The sequence below is a fragment of the Nyctereutes procyonoides genome, unplaced genomic scaffold (assembly GCF_905146905.1).
Source record: "Nyctereutes procyonoides isolate TBG_1078 unplaced genomic scaffold, NYPRO_anot_genome, whole genome shotgun sequence".
NCBI lineage: Eukaryota > Metazoa > Chordata > Mammalia > Carnivora > Canidae > Nyctereutes > Nyctereutes procyonoides.
In genome coordinates this window covers 48,167,642-48,180,866 of record NW_026575133.1, presented here as the reverse complement: position 1 = coordinate 48,180,866, position 13,225 = coordinate 48,167,642, and positions in this window count along the sequence as shown.

Sequence of the window (13,225 nt, the reverse complement as noted above, 5' to 3'; positions counted from 1 at the left end):
GTCGTGTCCCACATCGGGCTCCCTGCATGGAGTCTGCTTCTCCCTCTGCCTCTCTCTCTGTGTGTGTCTCTTGTGAATAAATAAAATCTTAAAAAAAAATAAATAAATTGTTGAATGTTTTGAACTCTTTTGCATTTCCTGTGATATTACCATAGAGTCTTAAAATAGTAAGTCCTCAAATGACATAACTGAAGAATTACAACCACTCCTTAATAATGATGGTATGTTAAACTCTGGAATAATCAAATACTTCACAATGGTAGGCGCTTAGAGACTAGGAGCTGGAAAGATTATCTAGGGAAGATAGGACTTCACACATGAATACCACCTAGTCACTTTGTATATAAGAAAGTGAGGCCCAGAAAAATGAAAAAAATCACCCAAATTACCCAACCAGTTAGTAGCAGAGTTGCAACTGGAACCTAGGTCTTAAGTAACAAAAATGACAACAATAACCATAGCAAAACAATCTCTACTCTGAGTAGATAAAGGACAAATGTAAAATAATTTTTTAAATAATTTTTGTACAGTTATAAGACACTATCAGAAAAGCAAGCATCTTATATTTCTGTAATCTTCTCCAGTTGGCAAATTACATTTCCTATTATCTCATTGTTTTCCAAACCTATCTAATGATAAGAATTACTAAGTTCTCAGGAAAATATAGGAATCTGGGTAAACTGTTACTTAAAAAAAAAAAATAAGCAGCTCAAGTAGTTCTTATGACTAGGCAAGCTTACAAAATACTGCTTATTTCATCCTCAAAACAAGCCTGTAAGGTAAGCAAAATATATATTCTTAAACACCATTTTACAGGTGAGCAAAGTGAGGATGACTGAGTTTAGGTGACTTTTCCTTAATCATAGAGTAATATCTCCGAGCTCCAACATTCCTTTTACTATTAATTTTACCTGTTTCTCTTTTGTAGTCTAACTTAAGGTAATTAATCACTTTTAACAAGTAGAAAGGAAAATATTTTGTGAATGCTAGAATGTCTACATCCTCATTAAAGTTGCCACTCATAACTGTGTACTATTGGATGAAACTGTCCCTTATGTCACAAGGAATGAGTTATTGGGGGCGGATATGAATCAGAACCTAAATGCTTACATGAATCCCACCCAACTCTTTCCATTTTAGAATTAAAAGCAGAAGGGGAAATTTTGCAATTCAATGAGCTAATCTTGACCTGCCACTAAATAACCATAGTAATCTTTTTGTTGTTCTCATTTGGAAGACATTTTCTAAGATTTTGTGGGAGGAGTAATTGTATGAATCATGCTGCTACTTGACTTAAAAAGAAAGTGAGAAATAATTTAAGGAGAAACAGGGAAGTATGCCTTGAACCTACATATGTCCACCAGAAATTGGGACATAGGTTACAAGCTAAACATGCTCAGGATTACCTACACTGGAGGAAAGTCCCCACTGAGCATTCTCCAAGAAAACTCTCACAGCCTTTCCTCTTCAACTTCAAAGTGTAGTCAAATTTTGAATAGTTAACATTAGGGAATTAGTCATTTCTGAGGACCAATTTTAATTTTAATGAGAGAAGGCCTATGCCTTTAAGCACCAAAATATGAATACATTCTAGCTGTTTTGGATAGAAATCAATTTAAAATATATGTTTGCAGACTTTTGTACAGATGACACTGAGCAGATTCTTAACTTTTTCATATGATTAAAGGTCATCACTATAAATACCAGTCCTAGTAAATTGCTATAAAGACAGCGATTAGAATCCGACCCTAAGAAGTACATTTGAAATCATAGCTATAGTCTTTTCATCCCTAAACTAAAATTGAATGGTATTAAGTTGATGACCTAGTTTTTAAGTTGCTAATTTTTTAGGAGATTTTAGTATCTAATAAACTGTTAGTAATACTTTCACATGACTCTTTTTTTTAGTGATATTGGAAGCTCCTAAAAGACAGGCTGTGCACTGACTCCTGACCTACACAAATTGTGAGATAATACATGTATGTTTTCTTAAACTGTCAAGTTTGTGATAATTTTTTATGCAACAGTAGAAAAATAATACATTCTTATTACATGTCTCTCCTTAATAAAAATTGCCATAAGGACAGAAATCTTTTCTAGTCATTTTCATTGATATGCCCCAAACTTTCAGAACAGGTGCATAGTAGTATAATAATATAACAAGTATAATAAATATTTGTTGAATGGATGATGAAAGGAATAAGGATATTATATTAGAATGGTACAAAATCCTTAACAACACTTTAACAACTTAGTAAGAAAAGAATACTCAGAAGCCAGTAAGATGCAAATGTTCAGACTACTTTACTTTTACCTTCGTTCCTCTAAAGCCTAAATACTATAGACATAACCATAATTACATCCATGAATAATCTCCCTGCATTATGGAGTAAATGCAGATTTCCAGGATGGGCTAAGTTTATAAAATATAACTCCATATAGAAACACATGAAAGTGATAACATTGATTGAGTTATAGAGTGTTATCCACACATAGCACGTTTGTAGGCAGGTAATCTTGTAATTTGCTATAATGTCAGTTTAGGACTTTGAAAAAAATCAACACGATTAAAATTTTCTCAATTTATGTCCTAAAAGTAGAAGTCTATTACATGAATGGATGCATTTTGAATTCCTTTCTATTTCGTTTTGTGTTTAGTTATTTCTACATTGTGGATGACCTGCTTTTAAATACTTAAGCTGCCAACTTATTTCTGTAAGAATCCCTATGGGGGCACCTAAGTGGCTCAGTGGTTGAGTGTCTGCCTTTGGCTCAGGTCGTGATCCCAGGGTCCAGGGATCGAGTCCTGCATCAGGCTCCCTACGAACTGCTTCTCCCTCTGCCTATGTCTCTGCCACTCTCTATCTCTGTCTCTCATTAATAAATAAATTAAATCTTAAAAAAAAATCCCTATAGAGTTAAACTCTTTGGTTTTTATTTTAAACATTTGAAAAGCTAAAATACACATTCCAGAGAATAAATACAACATATATCTTACTTGGTGACAAAATATATAATTTACCGAAGAGACCAAACTGTCCATATGTGAGTTCATGAGACTATGTGTGTGTGTAGGTGAATGTTTGTGAATATTTATGCATTGCATTTTTGTATGTAAACTGTCAACCCAGAGCACTGCATTTGTGGTTAATTTCCATTCACGTGAATTTTCCAAATAGGAGTCTCCTCTGAAGGGATGCCATCATAAATTGATTTAGAGCTAGAGCATTCCTAGGCATGACTTAGAGTCTCAGAGTCATTTCTAGAAAATGTGGTTGGGAAAAACACATTATAACCCAGTTCAAATGAAACTTAGAGAAGTTTTAGAAAGAAAAATTATCACTAAAAGATTCATTCACTTACTCATTCAACTCATACTAAACTCTTTCAATGTACTATACACTAATACCGGGCACATGGATTAAATCAAGGACTAAAACCTAGAATACCTAGAAAGATCACTGTTTCATGGGGCTTTTATTCAAGGTGGAAGGCAGAGGGAACTTCAAGGGGAGTTAATTCTTTGTGAGGTGATGTTAAGTGTCTTGAAGAAAAACTAAACTGGGTGAGAGTGACAGAGGAGAGAGATGCTGTTTTAGAAAGGATGGTCAGGCAACGAGGAGGGCAGTTCATGGGAGGAGCACTAGGTGTTATACTATATGTTGGCAAACTGAATTTAAATTTAAAAAATATAAAAAAATAAATAAAAATAAATTAGAATATGGAAAGGATGGTCAGGGAAACCTTTTTGATAGAAGGTATTTGCAGAGAGACCTGAATAAAGGGAGGGATGATTCAAGCAGGTATCTGTGGGAAGGACATCTGAGCAGAGGGAAAAGCAGGTGCAGGCCCTCCAGAGTGGAAGGTTGCTCAGAATGGCCAATGAGTACACTAATGCAGTTTCATCCCTGTTCCCCCAAATCAGACTCACTAAGAATGCAACTACAGGGCAGCCCAGGTGGCTCAGGGGTTTGGTGCCGCCTTCAGCCCAGGGCGTGATCCTGGGGACGTGGGATTGAGTCCCGCGTCCGGCTCCCTGCATGGAGCCTGCTTCTCCAGAGCTCTGCCTGTGTCTCTGCCTCTCTGTGTCTCTCATGAATAAATGAATAAAATCTTAAAAAAAAAAAAGAATGCAACTGTAATTGTATCTGCTGTAAGTTACCAGCCATAGTGATTGCTTATGAGTAGAGTAGGAAGAAATGAAGTTAACAAGGCAGTTAAGGCAAGGTTTTGGGAAAGTCAGTGGGCTTTACATTTTATTCACAATGAGGTGGGAAGCCACTGAAACTTAAGTGAAAGAGTGGTATTGTCTGACTAATGTTTTTAAAGTTTGAGTGTTTTTAATGTTTATTCTTGAGCTATGTGAAGAATAAACTGAAGGAGGAAAGTGGGAAAAGGGGACTATTTATAAATGTATTCCAATAATTCCATGGGATTTGATGGTGGCTTATACTAAAATATAGCAGTGGAATTAGAATTATTTGCCTTCTGAATCTACTCAAGGATAGAGCAACAATATTTGCTGGTTGAATAGATGTAAGGTATGAGAGAAAGAAATCAAGCATGATTCCAAGGTTTTTAGCTTGAGTAGCTGGAAGAATGAAAGTGCTGTTTTTTGAAATAAGGAAGACTATATGGAAAAAAGATAATTGGGAGATTAAGAATTCAGGCATGCCCATATTTTAAATGCCTATTAGACATCCAAATGCACAGGCCAAGAGATATATGGTTGGAAGTCACTAATCTGTAGATGGTATTTGAGGCTATAGGATAGAATAAGACCATCTAGGAAATGAATGTTAAGAGAAGCTATCTGAGAACTGAGCCCAGAGCTACTCCAAATCATAAAAGTCAGAAAGATAAGAAAGAACCAGAAAAGGAAGCAGAGACAGACTACCTACTGAGATGGGAGAGTAGCCTACAATACAAGTAGAAAGAAAATGAAAAAAGAGAAACAGTGATCAATTCTGAAGATTACAGATGAATAAATACATAGTACTGAGAGTGCTTGAACTTTGAATTTGGCTCATGAAGGCAGCTGGTGAGTTTGATAAGAGTAGTTTTCTTGGACTGGAGGAGAGAGGCAAAAATCTAGTTGCACTAGATATAAAAGATGATGGCAGAAAAAGATGGAATGGGGTAGGTTGTAGGGATAGTAAATATGGACAGCTATTTCAACAGACTTTTGTTGAAAGGAAAGTAGAGAAATGGAGTGGTAGCTACAGAGGTAGGTGAAAGTGAGGTAAAGAAATTGTAGTTGATAATATTATCCAGCCATAGGATAAAATGATAATATTAAGAAATAGAAGGAACAACTACACAAGTACTATCATTGGACAGGGAAGAAGGGACAAACTCCAGTGTGTAGATAGAATCTAGATGGATCATCTGGTGGGAATATGGGCAGTTCACTCATTGTCACAGTTGCAAACACAGCATAAATGTGCAGGTGCATTAATAGAGTTTGTAGCGGAAAACTGGCCTTGTTGAGTGAACAAACTTTAGTTTTTTCAATGGCTTGCAATTCTAGCTACATATTGGAGTTGCATGAGAACATTAAAAAATACTGATAAGAAATGCAAATTAAAACCATAAAAGATAGTACTACACACCTATGAGAATGGCTAAGATGGAGCATACTGACAAAAGGAACAACACAAAAGCAACAAGACAAGCTTATAAATACAGAACAGATTGGTAGTTGCCAGAGGTGAGGGATTGGGGATGAGTGAAGTGGATCAAAAGGTACAAATTTCCAGATATGAAATAAACAAGTCATGGAGATACAATGTGTAACATGATGGCTACAGTTAATAATACTATATTGCATATTTGAAAATTGCTAAGAGAGTCAACCTTAAAAGTTGTCATCATAAGAAAAAATTATAACTATGTATGATGACAGGTGTTAACTAGACGTATTGTGGTGTGATTTTGCAATATTCACAAATACAGAATTATTACATTGCACACCTGAAACTAATATAATTATATGTCAACTATACCTCAATAAAAAGTCCACATCACAAGAAAAACAAACATACTGACAATACCAACTTCTGGCGAGGAGATAGAGCAGCTGGTGAGATTGTACAGCCACTTTGGAAAATATTTTGGCAGTTTCTTACCATATGGTTCAGCAACCCCACTCCCAGGTATTGACCCAAGAAAAATAATTTTTTTCACACTAAAACCTACATATGAGTGCTTATAGCAGTTCCATTGCTGATGATCAAAGACCAGAAATAATTCAAATGTCTTTCAACAGACAAATGGATATGTAAACTGGTGTATTCATACAATGGAACACCAATTCAGTAATAAAAAGGAGCAGGCTGTTGATACACAACCACTTGGATTCATCTCAAGGGCAGTATGTTGAGTGAAAATAAAGGCAGTCTGTATGATTCCATTTATATCACACTGCCCAAAAGGCAAAATTATAGTCATGGGGACAAGGTAGGTGACAGCAGGAGGAGAGTGTGACTACATAGGGGTTCCTGAGTTATTTGATGTGATGGAATAGTTTTGTGTATGCATGTTAAAAATCATATAGTTGTATGCCAACTTAAAATGTCAATTTCTCTATATATTAATTACAAAAAAATTAACAACAAAACAGCCCTTTTACCAGTAGTTGGGCTGTGGGGAAGCCAGCAATGAGTAGATTCAATTTTCTGGTGAAGGTGGTGGTGGAAACATCCCCATCTCCAGGGTAGCTCCCAGGGAGGAGAGTTGAGCTTTATTCTTAGTGGTCCAGCTGATCCACCTGGTGCTCTGACTCTCTTGGAAATCCTGTACACTAATATTAATACCTAATATTCTTTGATAAACCACTTCCTATTTGAACTTTAAAAAAGTACCTGTACTGTACCCCATCCACCCAAATTCTGACTTAATTAGTGGGAGAGAGAAGATGGATTTTTAAACTTAATTTTTTTTCTACACATTCAGGCAATTCAGATGTGCAGCCAGGGAAAAACCACTGAGTTAGGGCAAGAAAATGAAGGTAAAGTTCAGGAAGATTCTAAGATTAGATGGTATTTTCCTGATGAGGGGCAATAGGCCACAGAGGGCATTGGGCCAGACTGTGGAATGTGAGGGTTGTCTGGGCAAGAGGCAGTGAGGAGTGACCCAGTGGCATTTGTTTTGCAGGCTAACTGGGACCAGTTATCAGGAGATTAACCCTGATGGTTTTTTTTTTGTTTTTTTTTTTTTTTTTTTTTTTTGCAGATGTAGCAGTGAGGTTGTAGGTGTTGGAGAGGAGGCAGGGGTCTTGACAGAAGTAGACAGAAGTCTATGAATCTTCCCCTGAGCTACTCTAATGGGTGTGTGGTTGGCAGAGGAGGCACAGGGAGTTTGGCGGATGTTCTCTGTCAAATCAACCAACAGAGGATATGAGGAAAGTAGGAATATCTTGCCCTAATAATTATGGGAGAGGGAACGTGGTAATGAAAACTAATATGATTAAATTTACATGATGTACACAGTAACACGTGGATAATACTTAAACAGTAGCTAGCACATAGTAAGAACTTAATAAAAGTTAAAGGGAAAATAAAAAGATGATAACTTTGAAAACATTCTGTGTATCAGTGTAAGAAATTGTCTTCAAAGTTTACATGCAATTGACAAAACCAATTTTTTACTTATTAGATCTATTTTCTTGTTTCTCTTGGGACACTGGGAAGAGTTAATGATTTGGCACACTCTCAGAATAGCTCTGTTTATACCAAAAAGTTGTCTACAAATGCATTCCAAAAGACCCATGATCCAAAAAACATTTGTAGTACTCTACATGGTTGAAAACACAGGCGGAACACTCCCAAAACTGTTCCACTGACCCCTTTCAGGCTTTCCAGAGTTTGGGGTTTACAGGTTCAGAGCCTGTCTCTCTCTCTCTCTGCCTCTCTCTTTTTCCTTTATTCCTCTTCCTTTATTTCCTTTATCCCAACAGAATTCTGTGAAAAGATCACGCCAAGGGAATTAGAACCAAGAAAATAATGTATCCCTATAAACATCTCAACAGTAAAGTTTCTCATTGAACACTATAAGTCAAATTTTAAGTCTGCCTTGTAGATGATCTAAGATGTTTACTGAGAAATTAGTCCATACTGTGTGCTAGGTACTGAGGTTTGCTCCCTCACTTGTAATGCTATTATTTTTATGACAATCTTGTGAGATAAATCAGGCGAATAATGAATATTTTATAGATGACAGAGGTAAGGTTCAGAAAGTGACTTGATGAGGGCCACAGACTATGTGGCCAAGCTAGGATTTCAACTCACCTTATCCACCAACAGACCTTTGCTTTCCCCTAAATTCTGTGATCTGCAGTCTTACTCTGGTACACAGTAGTCAGTAAGTCACTGTGAGCAATCAATGTCCCCAAGTATTCTCCTAAATGTTTGCTTCCTCTTGGAAGTGTCACCTGGTAGAGATGGTCTTCAATTAGATCTACTTTCAGCTGTTTGCTGCTGCCTCACCCATTTCCCAGGGTTCAAGTGTCCCAAGGGTTTGGGAGCCCAGAGTGATGCCTCAGTACACCCACATCCTCGCTCCTTAAACAAATGTGTCCCTACGCGCCAGAGTTCTGAACCCTGCTGTATTTGCATTTCTCATTTTTCTCTGTCAGTCTCAGAAGCAGGAAGTGGGGAAATCACTGACCTTCGACATACAAAGTCTAAAATGCCTATTAATAATATGATCATGCCATTTCTGTATTATCATCACAACTGGAAATGTAGTAATGGAGCATGTGGCCCAGTTTCTCTGTTGGAGTCCAGTTTTCTGTGTCTTTCCTGTGGGCTCCCCCATCCGAGTGGTAAAAAGCTGTCTTTTACTGAGATGTTTAGAAATCAGATATGGAATTTTAAAACTGAAAGAGATCATCTTATATAATTCATTCAGGAGACCTAAAGGAAGTCACCCAAATAGGGAAGTTTGGGTTAAAAATAGAACTAGGTTTCTTGTCTCTTTATTCAGTGCTTTTAAATAACAGTATGAAGGGCTCTTTTTTTTTTTTTAAGAAATGTTAAATTTCTATGTAGAAAGCAAAGTAAGATTTTCTAAATGATGGGTTCAAATACTTATCCCTTTTGTGAAGTTCCCAAAGCTAGGCCAAACTTTGAATTCATAATAATTTATTGTACTGGTACAAATAAAAAGGTTTCCAGAAAGATAATCTCTTTTATTTTCTCCCTAATTTCTATTAAGCTCTTAATATGTACCGGGCACTGAGTACTTAAAATATGTTATCACATTTAATCGTATAAATTTTTATCAAGTCAGTTTTGACCACATGTTAAACATTTGGTTAATAACATGTTAAACATGTTATTGGAAAATAATAGTGTTGGCTAGAGCTTATGAACCAATGCTGAACCAAGCATTTTACACATTATCTAATTTAACCCAAACTTCTCTGAGCTCTAGACTCAAATCACCATCTCCTACCTCAGTATCTCCCCTTGAGGTTTTCAATAGCATCTCAAGTTTAACAAGTCCTAAAGCAAGCACATACTCACATCCCCTTCCCTGCCCCACCATTTAAGACCAGCTTTTGCTCCTCACTTCAGTGAATAGCATATTGTATACTTCCTAGACCTAGGAGTTACCCTTGCCTCCCTCTCCTTGGCCTCCTATTTCTAACCCATTATCAATTTCTGTGGATTTTTCCTCCTAAGCTTCTCTCAAATCTATTCATATTTGTCCATGTCTATCAGGCTACCCTATTCCAAAATACCATGATTTCTCACTTAGATTTTATCAAAAAATTCTTAATTTGCGTACCCTTAGCTGCCCTCACCCTTCTTTAATCTGCTTTACAAATTGCATACAGTGTAATCTTTTTAATAAGACAAATCTACACATGTTCTGTTTCTTAAAACATGTTAACAGCTTCCCATTGCTCTTAGGATAAATATAAACACCTTAGTATGGTTAACAGGGTAATGCATGATCTGGCTGCTGCCTCTCTCTCCTTATTTCTTCCACATTTTTCTCCCACTTCAATTACATTGTTCTTCTTTTAGTCTTGAATATAATGTTCCCTGCAGCCACAGGACTTTGCACATAGTTCCATTTGCCTGAATTGCTTCTTTTCCTTATCTAGTTAAATCCCTCATCCTTCATATCTTGGCCTTCTCTAACTCTTCAGATTAATTAAAATCTCTCCCATTCTATCTTCCAGCACCATGGACCTCTCATTTATAAGATTTATCATAAGTGTATTTCTTATTTATTTGTGTAATTCGTATCTTTCTTCTTTACTAGACGAGAAGCTCCACTAAGGCAGGTTTATCAACATTTGCTGAAAATGGAATATCTAGTGCCAAGTATAGATTTTACCCTATAGAGGACATTCATTTTTTAGGCACTATCTGATATATAATGAAATCAATAAATAGATTTTCCCAGCATGATAGAAATTTTATTGTGTCATTACTGCTATTTCAGCTCATCTTATACTAACTGCAGAGAGTCTTTTACATATAATGGAATCACAAACTCAAATACTCATAGGATTAGGCAAGTACTAATGGGTAGCCATCATCTAAAAGGAGCAGCTATGAGAAACATAGGCTCTGAGATTTCTCAAGAGAAACTATATGTGTGGTTTTTTTTTAAATGTTTCTTATAGATGGAAAATGTACTGAGACAATTGGACAGAAAGATGAGGAGGAGTGGGAAAGTTTGTTAAATGCTACTAGGTAGATGTAGTGATTAAATTGTGTGCCCAAAAAATTTACATCCACCGAGAACCTCAGAGTGTGACTTTATTTAGAAATAGGGTATATTTTTCAGTTATAATTAGTTAAGGATTGAGATAAGATCATATTGAATAAAGAAGACCTTAAATCCAATCATTGGTATCCTCATGAGACAAAAAGAGACAAAGAAACTCAGCGAAAGAGTCTATGTGAAGACTGAGGCAGAGATTAGACAGATGCCTCCACCAGCCAAGGAAAGCCAAGAATTGCCAGTAATGACCAGAAGCTGGAGATAAGCATGGGATAGATTCTCTTTCAGAGTCCCTGGTAGGAACCAACCCCACTAACATCTTGAGTTTAGACTTTGGGCCTCATGAACCGTAGCAAATAAATTTCTGTTGTTTTTACAGCATGAAGCTTCCTCAGAAAGTTAAAAATAGAACTACACTATAACCCAACAATTGTACTATGAGGTATCTACCCAAAGGGTGCAAAAATACTATTCAAAGAGGGGGTACATTGACCTTGATGTTTATAGCAGCATTATCAACAATAGCCAAATTATGGAAAGAGCACAAATGTCCATTGACTGATGAATGGATAAAGAAGATGTGATACACACACACATACATACACACGATGAAATATTACTCAGCCATAAAAAAGAGTGGAATCTTGCCATTTGCAAGGATGCAGTTGGAGCTAAAGTGTATTTTGCTAAGTGAAATAAGTCATCAGAGAAAGACAAATACCATGTAAATTCATTCATACGTGGTATTTAAGAAACAAAACATATAAATATATGGGGAAAAATACAAGCAAACCAGGAAACAGAGTCTTAGCTATAGAGAACAAACTGAGAGTTGCTGAAGGGGAGGTGGGCAGTGGGATGGGTCAAATGGGTTGTGGGTTAAGCAGGATACTGGTTGTGATGAATACCAGGTGCTGTATATAAATGATGAATCACTAGATCCTACATCAGAAACTGTTATGCTGTATGTTAACTAACTGGAATTTAAATAAATCTTGAAGAAAAAAAAAAGAGTAGTGTTATTTCTATGAATGAAGGTGTTTACCAGAAGGTGCTTCCTTTAAAATACTCTGTGATGGCACATGTATGAAAAAAAAATTTCCAAGAATGCTCATTGTATTTTTTTTTTTTTTAGAGAGTTCAGTATAACTTTATCCAATGTGTTAACCACACTGTGGTTCACAGGTCACAATATATACAATCATATTAATAAAAGTCTTCTAAAAGTGATAGAAAAAAGAAATTATGTTGTTTTAAGTCACTCAGTTTATGGCAGCCACAGGAAAATAAGCAAGGAAAGAAAAAAAAAATCAGGACTGATAGCTAGGTGAATAAGATTTGGGCACATGATGGTCATTAGAGGCCTTAGCAAGGGGCATTTCAGAGGAGAGGTTTGAGAAATGAAACAGAAGTGAAAAAATGCAAATCCTGTGTCTATGCCTGCCTCAAATCACCCACCCCCTCCACCAATCTATGCTGTGAACAGAAGCCTCCAGGGCAGACAGATGGCCTGGGGCACTTGCCTGCCTACAGTCTGCCTGCAGGTCTATCTGAATTACACAGAAAGAAGGGACTTCCAGTTCTTGGCTACTTCTTGGGGAACACATGAGACTGGCTGGGCACAGGACCAAGAGAGAGTTTGGCTCTGCTCAGGGCCAATAACATGATGAGTGAGAGAGGTGGAGGCGCCAGGGAGGAGGAGAACAGTGCCAGGTAGGGGCAGAGAGCAGCCGGGGAAACCCATACAACTGCAGAGGTCAGTCCTAGCACATGTAGTCAGAGAGCCCTGGCCTGGCCTTGTTCAGGCAGAGGTTAAATCAGGCATTGCTTACAAAAGCACATTAAGAGGTCAGTCCAGTCAGTGGGGAAGCTGACAAGGAATTCCAAGCAGTAGGTGATAAGAGAGTCATCATATGAAAGTACCTTGTTATTCTAAGAATTATGTTTACTCTCAGCCAATAGCTGGAGAAATGTGGACCAGGATGCAGTGCCCTGATAGAGGAGCATGGCACAGAAGGGTCTGGATCTAAGGTGAGCCCCTGAGCCCTTCATTGCATGATACTGAACACTTTTAGCCTGGCTCTGAGCAGCTCATCTCCAGCTGCCTCTCTCAACTGTGCTTACTGTATCACTTAACATTCTCTTATGTTTTCATTTCTTTATTTAATTTGTCTATTGTTTACATAATTGTTTATACAGAATACACAGTTTTTCTTTCTCAATCTAGTACCTACGAACTCAGTAAAAATGCAGTAAATTATTAATAATTAATTTCAATAGAATTGGCCATTATAGAGAACTCAAACTCAATTTGAGTTTGGTCAGAAATGGCCATTTCCCATATCCCTAGAAAGCAGGATTTGAAAGGAATTATCCTTATGGTTGCTTTTCCCTTGTCTCTGTGTAAACAACAATGATATCGCTGCACATTTTCCTAAGTAATAAACTACATAATTCTCATGTCCTAGTTTCTTCAACATAA